The 21,597-nt window shown below is 43.7% G+C and overlaps 2 protein-coding genes across 3 annotated transcripts in view; one reads left to right on the top strand and one right to left on the bottom strand.

Moving 5' to 3' along the window:
• Positions 1 to 21,597, top strand: part of LOC126412396 (uncharacterized) — an 833,005-nt gene that overhangs the window by 760,845 nt on the left and 50,563 nt on the right. The window lies entirely within an intron of this gene.
• Positions 1 to 21,597, bottom strand: part of LOC126412380 (PAX3- and PAX7-binding protein 1) — a 178,641-nt gene that overhangs the window by 28,828 nt on the left and 128,216 nt on the right. The window contains exon 1 of one of the 2 annotated variants that reach the window (XM_050081955.1): positions 7,757 to 7,928. The exons of the other annotated variant lie outside the window; for it this stretch is intronic. The gene's annotated coding sequence lies outside the window, so the exon portion shown is untranslated. Of the gene's footprint in view, positions 1 to 7,756; positions 7,929 to 21,597 lie in introns of those variants that run through there. 2 annotated transcript variants of the gene reach the window in all.

A 21,597-nucleotide genomic window follows, 5' to 3' on the forward strand; every position in this document is an offset into this window, starting at 1 on the left:
AACTTTTTGTGTCATCTTCGGAAACTGTGCATGTTGAAGATGTACGAGTTTCTCCATTGGGATCTTATATACAAAATTCACAGGTACAGTATAAGCTATAACAAGGATCTATATACTTTCATCTGTAATTCCATATCTATTACAAAACAATTTCGCGAATTGCAATAGAGATTCCAGTACAGGTCGCACATGCATACGTTTCAGGCTTACTGACATCGCAGTGAAGCAATTTACTCAAAAACTGATGATGCTGTGGATTCTGAATGTACACTGCCATAGTAACGACGCTATAAGAGTAGATGGATTTTATTATTACGTATCGATTTGCCGAGAATAGCTACTATGGCTAACATGAAATCTGGATACGTCATTTAGAAGACACATTTCGGTTGAAGATGCTTCACGAGAGGCCCTGGCAAAAGCGGAATACGCGAAGGTCGCGTGCCCTCATCACGCTTGTCCTCCAACATCAGCTGCCAGAAAGGGCACCAGTGTTGCAAGACAGGCTGCGGCGATACCGTTCACTACGAAGGCCACTCGGTTCAGGCGCCCGTTCCGCAAAGTCCAATCGGCGGGCACTATTTTAGGATGCGCTCTCGCCGACGCTGCAGCAAAATTTCATACTGCCGTGTCGGCACGTGAGACCAGCAGATGAGACTAGGCGCTCGCGAGTGGAGTGTGGTGGAGGAGAGCAGAGCAGAGGCCCCGACGGGCCAGTGCTCCAAGTGTGCCGGATCTGCGCGGCCGCGGCCGGCACTCGGTTGGCGACGCGGCCCCAAGGCCGGCTACCGGCGCGAGCCTCGCCCCGTCTCACCTCGCCCTCGGCTCGCAGTTATTATTACAGAAATAACTCGAAACCGAAGCAGGCGGGCGCTGTCCGCCCCGCCCAGCCGCCGGCACAAAGGCCGGAGGCGGCAGATGCGGGCCGCCACACACCCCGCGCCGCCCGGCGCCACGCAGGATGTGTGTGGTCAACGACCCTGCCACAACCCTAGCGCCCGCCAGACGCGGCACCACGTGTGCCTATGTGTGCTCTCTTTCCTTCCACGCTCGGAGGAGCAGGATGTACGCCAACCCTTCTTCTCCACGGCTCGCCTGCCGTACGTATACAAGCAATCGCTCGAGTCGAGTAACTGTTCGCCATTAACGGACGGAGCACAACAAACGCGACGCAAACAAAAATACAGCGTGTTTATAAATGAATGTCGGGGTTTTAACGCTTTATAATATTTATTACATTAAACTTACAGTTATAAATGATATGTCAAATGAAAGAGCAACTCAAACAGTTTTACCAAGAACCTTTGCTGTTGTTGTGGTCTTCAGTCCTGAGACTGGTTTGATGCAGCTTTCCATGCTACTCTATCCTCTGCAAGCTGCTTCATCTCCCAGTATGTACTGCAGCCTACATCCTTCTGAATCTGCTTAGTGTGTTCATCTCTTGGTCTCCCTCTACGACTTTTACCCTCCACGCTGCCCTCCAATACTAAATTGGTGATCCCTTGATGCCTCAGAACATGTCCTACCAACCGATCCCTTCTTCTAATCAAGTTGTGCCACAAACTCCTCTTCTCCCCAATTCTATTCAATACCTCCTGATTAGTTATGCGATCTACGCATCTAATCTTCAACATTCTTCTGTAGCACCACATTTCGAAAGCTTCTATTCTCTTCTTGTCCAAACTATTTATCGTCCATGTTTCACTTCCATACATGGCTACACCCCATACAAATACTTTCAGAAATGACTTTCTGACACTGAAATCTATACTCGATGTTAACAAATTTCTCTTCTTCAGAAACGCTTTCCTTGCCACTGCCAGTCTACATTTTATATCCTCTCTACTTCGACCATAATCAGTTATTTTGCTCCCCAAATAGCAAAACTCCTTTACTACTTTAAGTGTCTCATTTCCTAATCTAATTCCCTCAGCATCACCCGAGTTAACTCGACTACATTCCACTATCCTCGTTTTGCTTTTGTTGATGTTCATCTTATATCCTCCTTTCAAGACACTGTCCATTCCCTTCAACTGCTCTTCCAAATCCTTTGCTGTCTCTTAACAGAATTACAATGTCATCAGCGAACCTTAAAGTTTTTATTTCTTCTCCATGTATTTTAATACCTACTCTGAATTTTTCTTTTGTTTCCTTTACTGCTTGCTCAATACCAAGAACCTTATAAATGTTCAATGTGAGCACCATTTGTCAGCCGGCCGGGGTGGCCGAGCGGTTCTAGGCGCTACAGTCTGGAACCGCGCGACCGCTACGATCGCAGGTTCGAATCCTGCCTCGGTCATGGGTGTGTGTGATGTTCTGAGGTTAATTAGGTTAAAGTAGTTCTAAGTTCTAGGGGACTGATGACCTTAGAAGTTAAGTCCCATAGTGCTCAGAGCCATTTGAACCACCATTTGTCACACGGTACACATCGAGTCTATAGCCGAGCGATGGATGGGCCGCAAGGGGCCCAATGACAGGGCTTGCTTTGCATGGCCTCCACGTTCACTCGACCTAACGCCATGAGATTTTTTCCTTTGGGGCTTCATCAAGGATCGTGTGTACGTGCCTCCGCTACCAGCAGACCTCCCTGAATTAAGAAACCGGACTGAAGCAGCTGTTGCTACAATCACCGAAGACACACTTATCAAAGTTTGGGAAGAACTCGGCTATAGACTTTATGTGTGCCCTGTGACAAATGGTGCTCACATTGAACATTTATAAGCTTCTTGGTAAAACTGTGAGTTGCTCTTTCATTTGACATACCATTTAGAACTGTAAGTTTAATATAATAAATATTATAAAGCGTTAAAACCCCGATATTCATTTATAAACACCCTGTAAGGCGCTTTACAGGCGGATCAAGATCGCTTCTATACTGTGCCTAGTAAAGAACGCAATTTTTAATTTAGTAAAAAAAAAAAAACACACACACAAATTTTATCTGAAAATTGCTAGTGTTATTACGTCTGTATGGAACACAAAGACTGTGACTATACATGAAACGAACTATCAGCCAAATGTCCTATATGGCTTCGTATACACATATTCACTCTGGGGGCAAAATTTACGACGACCCAAGAGCAAAGTTCCGCTTGAATCTGACCCATGACACGTCTAATTTCTGCCTTGAATTGAGGGATGGTTCGTTGATTGTTCACATATCTGCCTTGAGTTGAGGGATGGTTCGTGGATTGTTCACATAAACACAAGATTTGACACCCCCCTACAATCTCGGTGGCCAGTTCTGATCACCATTCCGAGAGACAAGAAGAGTAGGGACTCTCTTTCAGAAATTTTCTTGTTTGAACCACAGTGTGGCAACTGGCCCCACTCTGTTGGAACCATATGTGTTCCACATTCAATTCTTGATCTGCGGCCATAAAAACTGTGTTATAAGGTGGAGGTAACGATCACCAGTCACTGCCACTGCTTTTCCAGTGCCGTATTCAAAAAAAGTATGACCCAATTAGTCCGCCAGCCCATAACGCAGCCCCCATCAAACAGTGACGCGTTCTGTATAAAGACGCTTCCCACGGACCATGTGAGGATTCTCTGTGCCCCAATACCGACAATTTTGTTTATTCACATAAACGCTGGAAGTGTGCTTGTCAATGAATATTACTTACTTATGAAAATCACTACCAAATTCTTATTTCGTGAATACCCAACGACAAATGTTCGAGGCTTCAAATGGTCCATCGGCTTCAGCTCTTGTGTTAGTCGGATCGTAAAAGGATGCAAACGCAGCTCTTTTGTTAAAATTCGATGCAACCTGCTTCTCTGATTGGCTAACCAATGATAATGGCGGCGAATCGACTTACCGGTCTCGCAGTGGCGCTCTCACTGACGAGAGTGACATCCTCTACCGATCAACAATAATGAGGACGTCCACGTCATTCAATGTTCACGGTCGATCCTGTATCTTCAAATTTCCTTACCAGTCTCTACACTGTTGACACATTAGGCGCGTCTCACTTACCAAAAATTACACGAAGTCTTCGAACGGTCTCTGCATAGCACTCACCTTACTTCAAATGCACTTTCAAAATCTGGATACACTGATCTATCATGTATCGCTCCAGTTTTTCGCGAGGAGTCAATTCGAAATCATTATGCTGTCTGAGCGCGCCTCCAGGTCTGTCTCATACTCACCTTCATTGTCACTGGTTTTCAACCTTCACTTCCGGACAAACACACATGGTTCTCCAATCTATTGTTAGATTTTCATTTCTTCCATACCAATTACCTCAATTTCATTTCAGTGAAATTATTTAAAATTATTATATATGGTATCTCTCCTGATCGGGCATATTTTCTGTGGTGTTTCGAAGATATTTGCAATTTCGTTTTTGCGTTGTGTAGTTAGTCAGCCCAAACAAAAAGCGCTTCCATGTGACGCCCACGTCGATTTCTTTCCCGTTATAAACAAAACGACTTTTAAAGCGGAAATTTACGTGCCCATTCGATAGGGCGGCCCCAGTTTAGTCTAGCGCGATATTGGTTTACCGATGTGAGTTAAAAGGGACAGCAAAACTCGGAGAATAACCAGCACTCCAGTAGCGATAGCACTGCCTGGCCCGCGCTGAGTGCTAGCCTAAGCACCCAGCGCTACTGAATCGTTGCTGGCTTGCGTTTATTCTTCGTGTTTTACTGTCACTGATATAAATACCGATAGACTAATCTGCGACAGCTCTATCGACTGGGTACGTGAAATTCCGCTTTAAAAATCATTTTATTTACAACGGGAAAGAAACCGACGCTTTCCGTCGACACTGGACATCGCATGGAAGACGTGATAAGCGACGTATATTGTTTGGGCTGACTCTAGCTACACAAAACAAAAACGAAACTGTAAACAACTACCGAAACACCAGGGTAACACACAATCCTCATCATCCAGATTCTTTGGTGGCCCTTCTCCGGAATCGAGAATCATCCGTATCTGTTCGGAAATAACTGGAGGAAAACGAGTGGCAATTAAAGTTTTAGCTAGATCTGAAGGTGTGCTGAGATAGCCAAATAGTTATGATGACTACTTGCGAAAAGCGCGAAATTCGACTCCAGTCTATCACAAAGTCGTGTGTGTTTGTGTGTGAAAGGATTTAACCACCTGTGGACGACACTGTATTTGACGTAGGACGGCACTGCACTCACTCACGAGAACACAAGGAATCATATGCAATTTGTTGAAAAAACGAAAAACAACTTCGAATTCACCTTGACTGAACCAGGAAAAAATCCCCGCTGCCTTTCCCTCGCTCTACAGACAACAATCGATCATTTCGCTGTCGAAAGGACCGATGACCACGCAGTTTGGTCTCATAACACAACAAGTGTCATCTGTCATCAATTCTTGACTGGCCTCACTATGTAGCCAACGTGTAAGTCATCTCCCTACAGCGGGAACACGTCTCGAAATGAATTAATTTCTTCCGATTTGTGTCTGCAGCTCTGTGGACTAAGAGAAAACTGACATTTTTAATCAACTAAGTGCGACTCTACTTATGTAAAATGTAAGCATGTGATGATTGAGAATGAGAGAACCTGTTGTCAGACTTTATAAAATTAATATATTAATTTACACGTACATTTCAGGCCCAAAAGCTTAGAATTTCTTATAGTAACAGGAAGTAGGGTGTTGGAAGGGGGTATCCCATGCTCCTCAATCCATAACACAAGGACAGCAGGGAAATACTGTTAGTATACCTTTGCTTCAGATACATTAGGATCAAGAAGTCGAATGTCGATCAGTATAATTTTCTTGGTATTTCTAAGTAGCGTACGTGGCCCAGAGTGAGGCTGTCCTCAGCACGTAAATTTCATATTGGGTTTTGGGTGGTAAGAGAAAGGAAGTCGCTTTCTCTGCTACCTTGTTGTTAAATATTAGTCCAAAATGCTAACTAGTCTGTATGCTACACGTAGGAAATGGAAGGACGACCAGATCTGACGTGGAAGTTTTGTATGAGCTGCTGTCGAAAAAGTTATCTCGCAGATTTCATATAGTATGTCTTAACCAATGAACGGTGGTGATATGTCGACTGTATATAGACCTCATCCCCATAAAACATAACAGAAAAGAGAAAAAAGGAAAACTAATGTCTCACATGCTGGAGGAAATTATACGTGAAGGCAACATCAAATAATACTCCTGCACTGAGGCTGCACATCTGCCCTGCATTCCACAAACTGTCTACAACTGCTGTGCTGAGTTCTTGGCAGTAGGTCTCAATGCATGGTGGACTTGTAAAATACGACAGTACAGTATTTGACTGACCAGAAAAGAGCTCTGTCACCTCTCAGTCCAATCACTTATCATTTTAAAGAAAAGTGTCAGGTAGATAACTCTGACAGTAGCTAACAGCCGCAGACAGAGCATGTTGGGAGAAGACGGTAACGGACGCTAGTGAGTTTCGCGTCTGGTATGTGCGATGATGTCACGCGGACCACAATAGCTCTAACGGGACAAGAAGGTCAGAGTAAACCGAAAATCGCGGATAGTAATGAACTCACCTAATCTAGCTTCAAAACAAATTCGATTACCCCACCCGTTCCCCTTCTCAGTAGTTCCCAAGACGGAGAAAATTGCCAGAAAAGTAATTCTCTGAAGCAGCTACAAGTTGTTAACAGGTTAAGGTCTTTCGACAAATGGCAGTTGCGAGAAGAAGCGGATGCCGTAAAAACCCATACGGCAAAGACCGCTCCAAGCCGGAATCTGTCGCCCTTGCTCCTGGTGCCGCAACACTTGTATAACATACTTCAACAAGTGCGTCGACAGTGCTATGATACACGTTCACTAGAAGAAGAATTGTTGTATTCCGCAGATTTAAATGCCATGTCCTTGGATATGTTTATACGGAAATCGACTTGTCGTTGTAGAGGAATGATTAATGCGGTGAGTAACATAATAAATCAGCCGAAATCTTCTGGTAGATTAGAACTGCGTACCGCAGAGGGTGTCGTACCCGAAGCCTTTCCTTCCTCTGGGCAGTGTTTGTCCATCGAGATATACAGATTTTGTTTGCAGTTTGGAAAGTACGGAGAGGCACCGACTGAACTGAAGCGAAGCTAATCATGAGTTATGCTCGGATAGCTCATTCAGCAAAGGCACTGCTCGCGAAGAAAAGGGGTCCTGGTTCGATTCCTAGTCCTGTACATTTATTCTCTGCCACAAAATTTCACAACAGCGCAAATTTCGAAGCAGCGTAAAGGATTAATCAGTTAAATAAAAATTAAAGACAAGAAAATTGGAAGGACGGAGGAGATATAGGGTCCACTAGCAATTACCGCGAAAAGAAAACACGGATGAATTGTCGCTTTTCCAAGGTTGAGAAATGTAACTATTCGTAGGGAGTATGTTGGGGTTGGGGTAATATGGGAAGGAGAGACTCTGTGTATGTACGTGTACGTGTGTGTGTGTGTGTGTGTGTGTGTGTGTGTGTGTGTGTGTGTGAGAGAGAGAGAGAGAGAGAGAGAGAGAGAGAGAGAGAGAGAGAGAGAGATAAATGATTATCTAGAAGTACGTTATAGGCTGTAGCCCATCAGCATCGGATGAAGGTCTTACAGACTGAGTCAATGGAGACCAAGATGTATTACGCTACTCAACAGAAATGAAGCGCGCAAACTCAGAAAGCTACTTTTACATCTTCTGGGATATGAAGGTATGTTACAGAGGAGGAAAGTTTTAAGTTATCCCTCATAAAATCCAAGCGTACGCCGCTCTCGTCTGAAGGAGCGAGCTAGCAGAGCAAATACCCACCACACTAGTTGTAAGCTGCAACAATGGCGTCGGGCGGCGGCGGCGAAGGCGACGCCTGCCTCCTTTTGTTCTCCCTGCCCGCACTGCTATTCGTGTTTCAAGCACCGCAGCACATAACCTATACACATTTGTAGACAATGGCGGCGTTGGCGCGAACACTCCGGATCCAAGATGGCTGCCGCCAGCGCGCCGACGGTCACGTGATCGGCTACGCTGACCTTAAACCGGCGGCCGGCCAGCTGGGCAAAAAACGCGCGCCCCGTCCGCTGCCGAGGCAGCCTCTGCCGGCAGGTTGTTCAACCGACGGCTGCCTCTGAAGAGTCTTTGTCCTCGCTAGTGCCAGGCCAACGGCGTCGGGACGCCCGTACAATGGTCTAACTAATCCTGCCATGTCGTAAAATCCGTTCTCCAGATCAAGTAACAACTAGGTATGACAGAGATAATTTTTTGGAACTGTGAAGTAATGCTTTTGCTGTTTCACTGGGGACAAGTGTTGCCACTTCAAGATATACATAAAATTTAACAACAGTCGGTCGATGTGACCGAGCGGTTCTAGGAGTTTCAGTCAGGAATCGCGCTGCTGCTACGGTCGCAGGTTCGAATCCTGTCTCTGATATGGATGTGTGTGATGTCCTTAGGTTAGTTAGGTTTAAGTAGTTCCAAGTCTAGGGGATTGGTGATGTTAAGTCCCATATTGCTTAGAGCCATTTGAACCAATTTAACAATACGAAATAATTGAATGGGTGGTTCCATAGAAAAAGTGACGCACCGAAAAGAGACAAGTCTAAATTGGGCACGTACTGAGAGTTCCAGTGTGCCTTTGAGCAAAGAATTAACAGAGTGAAAAAGAAAAAGGGCTGACTCGTCGATATATTGGCATTTGTACCCGAGTACTCTCTCAGATAGACAACGCTAGTAAAGGTAGCTGGTCATGGTCTCACTGGAGCAACCATCATGGCATGCGCTTAGAACATTTATGGAGTTTAAAGAAAATCTAATCCAGACTAACTCCGTGAAAGTGAAACTTGCAACTCTAGACTAAGAGTCCAGTGCACGGCACCGCAAGGTAACTAATGGTAGCTCTGAACATGGTTTTATTGAAGAAAAAATTTTAAGATAACTTCCTAGGGGATGATCCGTATAGGTCGACTAGTTTTCTGAGCCACAACCGTACAAAAAACATTCTTTACCAACTACTAATATACAAACGTATAACAACGCCATTTTTTCCAGAACAGATAGAAAAATGAAAGAAGGAATACGAAAAGTAATAATAATCATCTTTTGGAAAGAAAGGTTAGTAGAACTGGAAGGAGAATTTCAGCTGAAAAAAGATATTCATAACAAAAACAGTATTAAAAAAATGCACCAAAATACCAGTATGTTGAACCACTAAAACAGAATGAGTTAATAATTTAAATATTTTGGAGGGACCACGTAGCAGAATGGACTAGAAAGATTTACAAATATATGAAAGAATTCGTAAATCGGAAAAAGAAGACGGTTAGACTGAAAACACCTACAATAAGAAATACATCTCTAGAAATACACTAGAACACTACTCCAGAATATTTATATGCCTGTAAATACTTAACATTGAACTATATGCTGGACAGAATAGAGATACTTGAAGGAAGGATTAGTAAAATGTGTGCAAGATAAACAACAGATGGTTTGAAAACAAGAAGTAATTACGAGGTCTAACAAAATATTCAGAAAATATCAAAAGTAATGGTAAAGCGTAGATTGACATTATTTGGACATAGCTACCGAATGAGGCTTCTAAACCAGATAAATAAGAAATCAGGAACAACACAGGCAGAAGAAAGAAAAAGAATACGCGGGCAGACGTTCAAAGACTGCTAGAATGATGGGAAAGAACACAAAAAAAGAGGAATTAAATTTGTTACGTGATCCCAGATGGTCAATGATAAGATAATAACAAGCGCTTTTTCTGTAAGGTGGACTTGAGACTGTTACGTTATGGAAATGTAAATTGTGCTAAGAAAAGTGTAGATCCCATGGAAAAAGTCTGATTTTGCAAGATATTGCACATATGGTGAGCAATGAAGAAAAGAATCCATTTATCCTACCAGTTGAGGAGTATGTCCCCTTATTGTACAAGTTGTTTTGAGGAGGAACATTCTTTTCGCATTAGTTCCCAAGGTATAGCTGTCACGAATGGGAACTATAAACAAGTCATTAAGTAAATACAGTAGCTTCCTAAGTGTGATATTCAGTTTCCGTTGAAATTCAGGTTCGGTTATACAGTTGTCAAATTCAGAGCATTCAAGCTATGCTGATGTATACATTCTGCTCCAATGTCCCGTAGTACCATTTAAGACACGAGCATTTGATTGTTACCTTATTTGACTTTTCACCTGTAGACCACATTAACGAACAACTGCCAACTGGTGAATTAGTTCCAAATAGTAGAAAACCAGAAACTATTTCGGCAAAAACCACTCGTTCATCTGTGGATTTTAGCACTGGTTGTTTAGTCCCTATTCTTCTTGCAAAATTTTACTCCACTTCATCATTTCCTCGACGTACAACGTAAACAACAGTCGTGATAAGTTGCATCACTACCTGAGAACTGTTTTTAACTCAGATTTATCTTTCTTGATTTTCCTTTTTTATTATTTCAACTTTGCTTTGTAGATTACCAGTCTGTTTCTGTACTTTAAGTCCACATGTTTCAGGATCAGGAACATATTATGTCATCGGGAACATATTATGTCATCTTAAATCACTGAAGTTTTTCTTGAGGGTTACAGATGATACAAAGGTATATTGATTTAACTCTATTGTTTTTTTCCACTACGAAACGAAAAGCCAGAACTGTGCACCAACAGGAGAGGTAGTAACGTTACAGGTATAAGAATACTGCACTATTTCGTTCTTCTATTTGATTCTGGCAGCAGAATCAAATCCACACTGCGCTGGCTCGACGCACATTCCATGCGCTCGTGTGGCGTCGTCACTGTCAATATAAGTAGTTTGGAAAAAGGCAGCTTTACCTTACAGTACATGGGAGCCAATGGTCAGAAATAAATATTTAAAGTGAATGAGTAATGCGTATAAAGCATGTGCCTGGAAATTGATTACCCGAGAGAGAAGGTGCAGTGGTATGACACACGGGAAAACAGCTGTTCAAATCCCTTCTCCGGCCATCCAGATTCAGATTTTTGGTGCTTTGTCTATACATCCCTCGTCGTCAAAGAGACTTTAACCCTACATCTACCTTTCCTATCACTTGCCTGTAGCCAGTTCTTTAAATCAATCTGCGATAGCACTGACGGGTTGCGGGTTTAGCGCAGCCATACTGACAGTTCCTCAGTAGTATTTCCGAGACTGCAGTCAAATATATGCGTACTTAAAGGCCACACCTTTACCCGACGTGAGATACGAACTCGTGGCCTCAGCTTTAAATGCCAATTACGCTATCGCGCACCGCGGAGGCCCACATTTCCGCGTAGTTGCATTTACAGAAGTTTCCAGTTGTGCGAAGAACACACGAGCGCAGGTGAGGTTGACTGTCGTCCCAGTCGGGCAGTGTTTTGGTGCGGGATCGCCTCGCGGCCTGTACACTGTATAGCTTTCACGGCGCCTTGCCTCGTCTCACCACTCGTCCCCTTGCAACGGGAAAGTAGCTCCTGCCTGCTAGCAGTGGACCGCTAGCCGTCCGCTCTTTTCCGCTTAAGGGCGGTTTGCGCCTGCGGAGGCGCGTGAAATTTCGTGGTGCTTCCTGACATCTAAAGCAGCCCTCACACGGGACATGTTTCTCAACGCGACACCCGCCAGACGTGGTGTCCGTCATGTTTGCTGCACGCTCTGAAACGACCCGTTACATCTCACGGAACGTGATCCTCATCGTCGTTTTCAGCCTTAAGCGCTCTGCAGTAGCAGTTCCCGGCTGCATGTGACGCGTAAACAACAGTTTCTTTGCAAAAATATACGCACGTAAAATACCTGGGTTAATTATGTTAGCGACTGTCGAAGAAGATCTGGACTCGTCGATGGCTTGAACGACGAACTGCTGGTACAGTAACGCAACATAATGTTGTAGACGATCTGAGATACATACTAGTAAGAGTTGCTCGTTAACTCAACGGAATCTTCATCCCGTTTTCGTTTTAAAACTGAATATAGCTATTTGTTACAGTGACTATCATCACTCTGGAATAACGTACTTCATCGCATAGATTTAAACATCGAAATTGGTTTCGTAATTTCATTTGAATTGAAGATGAGATTTTTTCGAATCTGGTCACCTTCAATGAAAAGCATATTTACCACCAACACTCAAACATGAGGCAGTGCGTAAAACATTATATATATATATAATAACAGACTGGCAGTCATATTAAGCTTTCTGGTCACTGGGAAACATTCCAGTCGTTGGCCTTGGCACAAATCTTCTTCTTCTTTTGCTTGTGCCTTTGTCCAACATTTTTCGGAGGGTCGGCATGGTTATGGGCGGATGTGGTGTGGTTAATTTAGGGCTTTGCTGGATGCCCTTCCTGCCGCCACCTCGTAACGCGAATGATGATGATGATGATGATGAAATGATGACAACATCATTGATGACCATCTCAACAACGCTACGGCTTCGACAAAGCAACCGGACCTCCGTATATGGCATGCACTGTCTGGAGACTGTATCTACAAATGTCATTATTTGATATTTAATATGGAAATTGTACCAAAAAGATGCGCTTTTGATAGATAGCACTGAAACGGTATACCCTTACAGCATACGAGTTATAACACTAAAAACATCAACTACAGTAAGCCTTTATCTGCCGATACATAGTTTCTTGTCATTTTACTATACAACAAGTTGTAGCTAAAATAACGCGTTTTCGAGAGATCCTCAATTTGCTGATGCTTTGAAACAGTTTATGTTCAAACCACGTACTTAATGACAAAGAAAACCCACCAAATACGACGTTTAACGTCAAACAACATGGCGGCCCCTAATTTCAGCTTGTCACGTAAAAATAATGTCGCCTCTCATTGGCCACGTCCCTCTCCACGAGGAAAAAGCTGACTGGCTAGATTCTATATTTCAGACGGCTTAAAGCACTTCGGTCTTTCGTCGCCGCCCGGGCAGCGGATCGCGTATTGTTCAAGCCGTGCTGTTACCTAGCTCTAGGAATCTCTTTTTCCATCCTGCGCTTAATTCGCTGTTGGCGGACTATTTATCGTTGACACAGAGTCGTTTCCACGCTGTTACTGATGATGATTATGATGGTGGGTTTAGGCGCACCACAACAAATTCTTTAGCACCTGGGTTAAAATTTTTATGAGAGAGTGCAAACGTATTGCCTAGGCTGCCAACGTCAGAATTACCCCTCAGATAACTACTACAACGACAATTAAACAAAAAGGTTTGAGAGGACGAGTTTCATTAAATAGGGTAGGAAAGCCAACACACAACTGAAGAGCCATTAAGACTAGCAAGGGCGGGGCGAAGGCCGTGCTCCTCCCACACAGTTCCACAAGGTTGTTCTGCGAGAACTGTAGGTTTCTTGTCTTGGCTCAGCTTCGTCATTCAGACACGCAAACCGCTGTTGACAACAGCACATTTAGCGACAGGATATTTATAAACCTATCACTACAACAGCGAAAGCTTGAATACGCGAACCTGTGTGCATCGTCACAGGTTTTATTAGAGATGTGATATATTGATACGCCTTTGGTGACTCAGACACAATGAACCTCCAGTCACCACTGATATATGCATTTAAAAGAACATACTCTTCTATTATGACATACATTTTGCACTACATGAAATCAAAGTCTGTGTTCAGGGACCACAGAGTAAACACCCTTCGTCGGAATATTACCTAGTACGACGGAGGCGATGAGCATCACCCTACAGAGGAAATACACCAAAATAACAAACATTCACCAGCTATTTTGGGAACTGATGAGTGCATTTTATAGTTCGCCTCCACTGTGCGGTCTTTAGCATAAGGATCTTTGTAAGAAACGAAAAAAAAGTCCGCGAAGAATTTAACAGTGACAAAAGTTACGCAGTAAATTTAAGAAAAGCAGTAGATTATGAAGGATCGGGAAGGAGAGGGGAAAGGGGATGTGGGGCTTGCTATACCGTCCTATAACTAACGTCGTCACTTCCTGACAATGACGATCTGGTCTAAAAGAGAAACAGGCGGCTTAAAAAATACGATGATCGTGCGCGATAAAGTTTCCTGGAATATCGGTCCATTTTTTTAATCGCAGCAATTTGTAGTCCTTAGTTACTATGTGAGTACATAACAATTTACAAAGTGAAAGGGAAGTATTAACATAAAAGTGGAGACTGGAATGCGAGCTCACTGTATCCCAAGCAGAATTTTTATTTTATTTTACTTTTTGTAGAACTATTTCTGAAAGCATTTGTTTGGCGTGTTGTTTTATAGAAAAGTCAAATATGGACGGTAAATAGGACGGACAAAGTCAGAACAGAAACTTCTGAAATGTGCTACTATGGAAGAATGCTGAATATTAGATTGGTACACCGCATAGTTAACTAATTTTGTAACGGTGGGAAATGTGTGTGTGTCTGGGTGACGGGAAGGGCTGGGGACCGGTAGGAACCACCAGTTGTTCGGATTCACGTTAAACTACAGGTCTGGCATCCTCGGTAGGACTACTGGTTGGGGACGAGCGAGTCGCCAAAGTGGCGTCCAACTGGAACCCTTCTGAAATTATTGTAATCCAGAGACGAAGACACTCGCACAGAATGAACTAGCGTGAAGACATGCTGAACACAGTCTTCGGACTGACGACGACGACAAATGGAGAGTGGAGTACCATCTCTCGATATCCTAAGCAACGTTTACAGTACACACATAGAAAGCCACACCGTTACCCGTCGCAATATAATGCATATAATTCCACACACTTTGTTTTGAGGGTTAATACCTCATCTTCACGCTGTCGATGTGGTCTTCAGTCAAAAAACTGGTTTGATGCATCTCTCCAAGCTACTCTGTTCAGTGCAAGCCTCTTCATTCGCAAATAACTACTGTAACCTGCATCCTTCTGAATCTGCTTACTGTGTTGATCTCTCGGTCTTCCTCTACTATTTTGACCCCCCTTCCCCCAAACTTCCCTGCAATACTAAATTGCTCATCCCTTGGTGACTCAGAATGTGTCCTATGAACTGATCATTCCTTCTAGTCAGGTTGTGCCAGAAATTTCTTTTTCCCCCAGTTCTGTTCAGCAGCTCCTCATTAGTTACGTGACCTACCCTCTAATTCAGCATCCTTTGCAGCACTAAATTTCAAAAGCATCTATTCTGTTCTTGTCTGCGCTGTTTATCGTCCATGTTACACTTCCATACACGGCTACACTCTATACAAAAAATGTTCAAATGTGTGTGAAATCTTATGGGACTTAACTGCTGAGGTCATCACTCCCTAAGCTTACACACTACTTAACCTAAATTATCCTAAGGACAAACACACACATCCACGCCCGAGAGAGCACTCGAACCTCCACTGGGGTCAGCCGCTCAGTCTATGACTGCAGCGTCCTAGACCGCTCGGCTAATCCCGCGCGGCTACACCCCATACAAACACCTTCAGGGAGGACTTCCTGACACAAGTACTCGATGTTAACAGATTTCTCTTCCGAAACGCTTTTCTTTCCGTCGCCAGTCTACATTTTATATCGTCTCTACTTTGACCATCATCAGTTATTTTTCTGACCAAATAGCAGAACTCATCTGCTACCTTACGTGTCTCAATCGTAATCTAATTCCCTCATTTTGCTTCGGTTTATGTTCATTCTATATCCTACTTTCAAGACACTGTCCATCTTGTTCAACAGTTGTTCCAAGTCCTTTCCTGTCTCTGACAAAATCACAATGTCATCGGCAAAACCTCAAAGCATTTAATTCTTCTCCCTGAACTTCAATTTCTACTCCAAATTTTTCTTTTGCTCACTGTACGGATTGAATAACATCGGGGATAGGCTACAACTCAGCCTGACTCCCTTCTCAACAACTGCTTCCCTTTCTTGCCCCTCAACTCCTATTACTGCTGCCCGGTTTCCGTACAAGTTGTAAACAGCCTTTGGCTCATTCTGTATCACCGGATTTGAAGCTTGTGTAAACAAAGCTATTGTGGCCGATTGAGTAGCTACCCGTTTCCAAACACCATAAAACATCACCCACACAAACATCAAACCAAAATACGCTAATGCCTCTAAATTATTCTTGTTTTTCTACAGTTGTCTTACAGTCACCTTAGGCCCGACCTCAAAAATTGTGTGTCTATGCCGTTTCGCAATCAAAAAAGGTGTACGACTTGATTAATATGTCACCGCGTCCGATACAGTAACTGGAACAGCGCACGGAGTTGGGTATCCTGCGAACGGCATTGGCATTGGTTTCCCGCCGCCTCAACCTTGAACCCGGCAGGCAGTGAGCAAAGTAGGTGGTCCCTCCTCTGCGTGGCGTCTAGACGGGCGCGTAACGCGAGCACCGTGCGTGCAGCCCAAAAACGAGCACCAGGCGGGCACAAAGGCCGATGGCTGTCAGACCAGGCGGGGCAGGGCAAGGCGGCAGCTGGGCCCGGGCCGGCGCTACCTGCCCTTCAGAGGTTCCCACAGCCCGCGGGGAGCGTCTGCGTCCGCGACAAGTAGACAGCCTGGTGCGACGGCTCTGCCATCCCAGACCTCCACCGGTCGCTGCTATCCAACCGATACACACTCTCTGAGAGGAACAGGCACTCGTGTATTGGTTCACGAACTCGCTGACTGGATATACACGTAGAAGAACGCTGCAAAAGTGGTGAACATTTAAAGACCCTCTTATCTAGCGTTTTGCTAAAGTCTTGTCCGTGCTTGCATGAATACGACGTAATCTCCACCTCCTACCAAAGACGCTGATACCAGAAGTATACTCTGCCACACACCGTAATGTGCCTTACGGAATACACAAAAATATGTAGACGTTTGTATTTGCCCAAATACGTTCCCACACCGTTGTGTCCCTCAGTGGTCGTTTATTTACTTTCCCGTTGGGTTACGCTTCTTTTTTTGGGTCTTGTGTCTCAATCTTTAGAAACGGAACCCTTATAGGATAGCTTGGATTGGATTGTTTGGGGGAAGAGACCAAACAGCGAGGTCATCGGTCTCATAGGATTAGGGACGGAAGTCGGCCGTGCCCTTTCAAACGAACCATCCCGACATTTGCCTGGAGTGATTTAGGGAAATCAAAGAAAACCTAAATCAGGATGGCCGGAAGCGGGATTGAACCGTCTTCCTCCCGAATGCGAGTCCAGTGTGCTAGCCACTGCGCCACCTCGCTCGGTTAGGATAGCTTTGTTGCCCGTCTGTCCGAATGTTATGAACCCCCTTTTATCAGGAAAAGATACACTTATTAAATTCAAATATATGGCACATATTGAGGTGTAGCATATAAAAATGATGAAAGTCAATTCAATCTAAAGATACGGTCGCTTATGTCGCATATTTTGAACTCGCTAACTCACTCATCAAAACATACTCATCAAAACTCCCTGTTGACCTAGAATTACGATCTTCGGGAAGAAGCAAGGTTTCACAGTGCAATTAAAGGAAAAAAATTGTTAATTTGTAATTAAATAACATGTCAAATTTGTTTGACATTTTTCATCCGTTTATCTATCCGTCTGCCCGTGTGTTAAGACGTCTTTTCCTTTTGAACCGGTTGGTGTATCAACTTCAAATTTATGTCACGTACTAAGGTCTATGGTCTCTTGGACGTGTAAAAACACTTGCTTCCTAGTCAACACAATCAAAAGATTCGGCCATGCATGTAACATATTTTGATACTCGCAAACTCACTTATCAAAACCTATGGGGTAATTCACATTGACGTAGAATCAAGAAATCTGGCAAGAAGCAAGGTTACACAGTATAAATAAAGTAAAAAATTCTGAAAATTGTTGAATTTTAATTATATCACATGAAAATACGTTCTGCCATTGGAATATACATATCGTTCATCGGCCGTCAAATGCATAATACACGAACATAACTGCTCAAATGGCTCTAAGCACTATGGGACTTAACTTCTGAGGTCATCAGTCCCCTAGAACTTAGAACTACTTAAACGTAACTAACATAAGGGCATCACACACACCCCTGCCCGAGGCAGGATTCGAACCTGCGACAGTAGCGGTCGCGCGGTTCCAGACTGTAGCGCCTAGAACCGCTCAGCCACCCCGGCCGGCGAACATAACTGTATGCAAACATAAAATGTAAGTTGTAGTCATGTTTTAGTAAGTATTTTATTAAATCTCCTATATATATAAACTGAAGCCCCCTGCTCGCTTCTTTTTCTATGTCCGGGATAGTCTGAGGAAATAGAGTCTGGTACTGTTTCAGGATTGCCGGAACCGGTATCTTGTCAGTATATACGAGTATATCGAAAGCGGGCAAAAATGTAGATTTTCGATTCCCATGATGGATGAACTATATGTAATTAAGTTAGTACGGAACCCTCATTGCGCGAGTCCTACTCGTACTTTGCCAATTTTATTCTATGTTTTTCTACTCATTTCAGCCAAAGACTCATACTTATGTTATTGTAGCACACCATTGTGACTGTAGTCGGCCTGTTCTGAACCTTGTCAAATGACTTTTAGGTTTCACGACTGGTCTTGTTGGACCTATCTATTTAGCCTCGCTTGTACAGGCAGTTTACCCACGGATCGCATTCTTAGCATTTCGGTTAATATCTGCTACACTATATTCATCTTTTTTTAAAAAAATTCTTGCGCAGTGCACCGTTTGAAATTGCCTTGTTTCTCCTATGCTGATTCCTTGTACCGTGCACACGTGTTCTAGACGAACAGTATAATAATTTATTTGTTAATTTTAACTAGGATTCTGCTTGACAAAAGTAGTTTTCTTTATCAAAGCTTTCTGTGCCAGAGTTAATCAATTTATTGTAACAAACGATTTTTTGGTGGGGGTGCGCTGTAAATCGACTTCGGGCCATCAGGATTGACGTTTGCCAAGTTTTCCATTAATCAGATCAGGCCGGTGCAGCGATCGTTTCTCCATAATCACTACGACCGACTTTCTTTCTGAGCCCTGCGCGTCTCAGTGATATGAGAGACACGTCTCTTTGATATTCATTCCCTACACTTCTTGTTTCATATTCAGTACATGATGCCGAAATATTCCACTTCTGTGGAAGAACGTGTCGGCCCCACCATTCGACGTATGCATACGGCGGCTGTGCAAACAGGAAATCGTGTGGTTCGTTTGTTGGGGCAGGGAGGAGCGAACGCAATGCAGGCGCGGCTGTGTGCTGGCTCTGTTTTTGCCGGACGCCAGAAATCAGTCCAGACAGCCGCTGATTGGTATTAACGCTAGTTCTGACGCTACTGACGTATTAGCGATTGCGCGACAGAAAACCTGCTGCGGAAAAGTACTGCGCTAATAAAGAGCAAGCACGTCCGAACGAAGCGTCGGTGTGCGTTTCCGCTGGAACCTGTGACGCTTTCGGGGTTACGTACCGGAAACATCAATGCCTAGACACGTGAATTGTTCCTTCAGACTGACAGTCACACTAAGGTACAAAGAACTACTAAAACACCGACTCTAATGTTTTATCTGTTCTATAGATGCTTAATGTAATTACACAGCTAATGGATGTTGATAAACTTAAAACTAGTTGAAGTATGTGACCGTCGCGAGAGTATTCAATTCGATTATGGTGAACTATGTCACCGACAACATTTGCCTATCGCAATATTTTGATGCCTTGATCTCTGTCAGTCATTAGTGAAAATATTGTCGGCGTTAAGCAGTTCGAAACAACCTTTGCATGACGGAAATACCAGTTGCAATTTGTCATAAGCTAAGAGTATTTTTACTAGCGAATATACCGTGCAAGGTGGCGCAATGGTTTGCACACTGGATTCGCATTCGGGAGGACGACGGTTCAAACCCACGCCCGGCCATCCTGAATTATGTTTTCCGTGATTTCCCTCAATCGCTTCAGGAAAATACCGGGATGGTTCCTTTGAAAGGACACGGCCGACTTCCTTTGTCCCTTCCCCCAAATCAACCAACCAAGCAACTAGTGAATACGGCGAACCAGTGCGTCCGAAATTAATAACAACACTGAATATCGTCAGAGACCAGCCTGGACAGCCGTGCACGTTAGCACGCCGCTTCTGGGTTTCGTGGAGGAGCACCGGCCCCAGATCGAATCTGCCCTGTGGATTGACGACGAGGGCCGGTAAGCCGGCCAGCCTGCGCATGAGTTTCACGCGGTTTCTCACATCCGACTGCGTAAATATCTCAGAGTTACATGACACGCAAACATTTGGAAAACGTTCCCACACTTTCGTATACGATGACACTGGACGCAGACAGACGTGAAACATAGACAGAAAGGCGCCGTGCTACCCTCTATCACTAACACTGTCAAGTCGATCCTATGAAGACAGTGAATTTGGCCAGAAAAAAGAATAAAGAGGTTGTGAAGAACAGTACTTCGGGAATGAAGATTCACGCCACAGTGACATAAGTCTTCATTCTCTGAATGTATCATTTCGTGCAATTCTACAACGTTTCTTTTAACTGTTGCAATGACTGCACTGTAAGAACTGAAAATAATTAAAGTTCTTAACCAATGACTGGTTTACCATCATACGTATCCTCGCAACAATTCACTGTCTAGCCCTCACGATACATCCTGAACTCGCGAAAAAACTAAACTGTACGTTTCCGAGTACTCAGGCGCTCAGTTACTAAAATGATCAAAGGCAATTTGATTAAATACACAATTAACTTGGGCATTTAGAGAAACACTCGCCATCAATGAAATGCCGCACGATTCTACTGGGCGCGTCATTGTTGCCTGTTGTCCGAAGGACCGTTACGTTAAGTGCCCTTTGCGATTTTTTGAGCTTACTGCTACGGATGGACGCTTAGCTGTGAAATTCACAAATGTTTCTTCCGTCAGCTCTCATATTGTAACAGGAAAGAATCATACTTGAATGTACGAATAAATTAGACCACACATGCTACATATAGAAAAGCAAAGAAACGATTACATAATGAAATCGGTACGCGAAAAGTTATCACCCCCTGTGGTATAAGCCTCAAGACATCTTACAAGAATAGCTACTGCTCTGTTATTACAAAGCAACAGGAAAGTCATTGTAATGTACCATTAGATACTGTGAATAGTCGCACCTTCAAGCAGCCGTAACTGCCCATGATCCACGAAACACATTGACGAAGATCGACCATTTACATCACGTCCAAACTCTCCAACTTATATAGGCTCAGCTGTCCTATATACACTTGTAAGTCTTTCATACAAAGTTAACACCAGCAGTCAATAATACACAACGATACTCAATAGCCTTTTTATCTCTAACAGTTAACATGACAGTTCAGAAGACACATACACATACACAGTCAGTCTCTCTCTCTCTCTCTCTCTCTCTCTCTCTCTCTCTCTCTCTCTCTCTCTCTCTCTCTTAATATTCATCGGCATGCTGGGTGTGATGCCGTCCGCCACGAATTCCTCTCCTGTATCAAATTCTTCATATCAGAGCAGCACTTGCACCTCACGTCCTGAATTATTTGTTGGATAAATTCCAGTCTCTGTCTTCCCCTACAGTTTTTACCCTCTACACTTCCTTCTAGTACCGTGAAAGTTATTTCCTGATGTCTTACCACATGTCCTATCATTCTGTCCCCACTTCTCGTCAGTGTTTCCCGTATGTTCCTTTCGTCGCCAATTCTACAGAGAACTTATTAATTCATTACCTTATCAGTTCATTTAATTTTCAATATTCTTCTGTAGCACACTC

The sequence above is a fragment of the Schistocerca serialis genome, chromosome 1 (assembly GCF_023864345.2).
Source record: "Schistocerca serialis cubense isolate TAMUIC-IGC-003099 chromosome 1, iqSchSeri2.2, whole genome shotgun sequence".
NCBI classification, from domain to species: Eukaryota; Metazoa; Arthropoda; class Insecta; order Orthoptera; family Acrididae; genus Schistocerca; species Schistocerca serialis.